The sequence below is a fragment of the Rattus rattus genome, chromosome 2 (genome assembly GCF_011064425.1).
Source record: "Rattus rattus isolate New Zealand chromosome 2, Rrattus_CSIRO_v1, whole genome shotgun sequence".
In the NCBI taxonomy this organism is placed as follows: domain Eukaryota; kingdom Metazoa; phylum Chordata; class Mammalia; order Rodentia; family Muridae; genus Rattus; species Rattus rattus.
In genome coordinates, this window is record NC_046155.1 from 149,236,302 (window position 1) to 149,238,632 (window position 2,331).

Consider the following 2,331-nt stretch of genomic DNA (forward strand, 5'->3'; position numbering starts at 1 on the left):
AAAAGACTAGTGGTCTGGCAGGGGCATAAGGGCCTTGTTTCAAATTGTTTACAAAATTACCAAGTTGTGAAAGAGGAAGATGTTGCAAAGATGTTTCTGAGAAGAGAGGAACCACACTGTAAGAGGCTTTAATGTCAGGGCACAGCAGCTCAAAGGAGCTGTCCAGGGTTCTATCCTAAAGCATGGTTTTGCTGACCTACTTGATAAAGAACATGGGTTTAATGCTTCTGTGTATCAATATCAGGCTTGACATGACTTATCTGCCCCCTAATTTTATATGAAGCTCTCCAACAATTTAAGAGGAAAATCAGGCAATGCCCTAGAATCTAGTCAAGGTCAGGAAAGCAATTTATATCCGTGTGCGCTGCTGAGGGGACCAAGAACTTTAGAGTTTTAAATCTTTCACAATTGGCATACAGCCTCATGAATCTCCTAGCAGTATTAATTATCTTCTAGGAGGAAAAGACTTCGACTGATAGCATATAGAATCCCCGTCTATCACCGTTTAGGAAACAGGTAGTTTGAAATCCTAGCAACACAATTTGTATTTCCAGTAGGGTTTGTATTTATTTAAGTTGCATGGCAACTGAATAACAACCATCAGGATTCTGAGGAAATATATAATCAAGTAATAATGTTTGATTTATAATTTAGTAAGCAGATGCCCAAGGAGACTAAGTCACTTGTTTGGTTCAAGGCAAATATAGAAAATATCTCCTTACAGCTATTCTATCCACTAGCATAGAGAGAACACAACCATGTACCAAAACCATCAGACCCAAATTTTGGGTCAAAAGTTTTGTGGGTTGATTGGTGTCCTTATCTCTGTACTGGGGGTCATGGCTGACTACTGGAGGTTCTGTATTCCCACTGCTATGCATTGGCCACCTGCATTGATTCCCAGGACTCTCCCCCATTCCAGGTCTCTGGCAATTCCTAGAGATTCCCCTAACCCTCACCCTGCATCCCTGGCAACTTTGCATTCATTCTTCTGGCCCTACAGCGCTCTCTCTCCTCTCTCTTACTTATTTGTCCTGTCTAAAAGAAATGCAGGGTAAGAGATGGAACAGATTGAAGAAATGGCTAACAGATAACCTGAACAACTTGAGACCCATCCCATGGACAAGTACCAATCCTTGACATATAGATGATACTCTGTCATGCTTGCAGACAGGAGCCTAGCATCACTGTCCTCTGAGAGGCTCCATACAGCAGTTGACTGAAACAGATGCAGAGACTCACAGCCCCCAAAAAAGGAGCTCAGGACTCTTATGGAAGAGATAGGGGAAGAATTGAGGCCCCTGAAGGGGATAGGAACTCCATAAGAAGACAAACAGAGTCAACTAATCTGGACTCTTGGGGGCTTTTCAGAGTCACTAACTAAGAGCGTGTATGAGTTGGACAGAGGTCCCTGGCACACAAGTAGCAGAGTGCAGCTCAGTCTCTAAGTAGTTCCCCCAACAACTGGAACAAGGGCTGTCCCTAAAGTTGTTGCCTGTCTGTGGAATCCATTCCTCTACAGGGCTACCTTGTCTGGCCTGGCTGGGAGAGGATAAGGCTAGTCCTGCAGAGACTAGATGTACCAGGGAGGGGGATACCCAGATGAAGTCTCAGCCCCTCAGAGGAGAGGGAAATGGGGGATTGGGAGGGTGTGAGGGACTCTGTGGGGTAGGGGCAGGGAAAGGCCAGTGATTGAGATGTAAAATGAATGAGTAAGTTTTTTAAAAAAAAAATCAGATTTGTCACTTTCCAGTACTTGCTTTGCTGGTGGCTTCTCTGTCTGAAACCCAGTCCCTTGCCCATCCTCACATGTGTTCATTTACACATTGCCCAAGTTCCCAAGGAAGCATCTAATCCCTTGGCAGAAATATAAATATCAAATAGTTCCCTTGACAACACTACAGGATCTGGGGGCAGGGTTGGGAATCAAGGCAGATATGAGAAAGCTGGGGTGGGGGTTGGGGGCATGAGAGAAACAATAGACAGATGGTAGAAATTGTAGTAAATCTTTGGTAGTAGAATAAATTATACCTATCTGAAAAGTAAACAGTATTTTGGTGATACACAACAAAAGTCATACACTTATTTAGAAATCTATGTTTATGTCTTAATGTAAGAAAAACTGAAGAAATAGCATAAAACTGCATGAGTAAGAACAACCCTCAGGATATTACATTTAAATACAAGGATCAAAATCTCCAACAACTGTGTCTTATATTAGTAGAAGAATGGTTAACCAAAACTTAATGCATGCCACAGTGAAATACTATGTATCTGCCATGATTACATTTTTTTTTAAGTTTTGGCAATAGCTTATCTGTTTCAATTCAT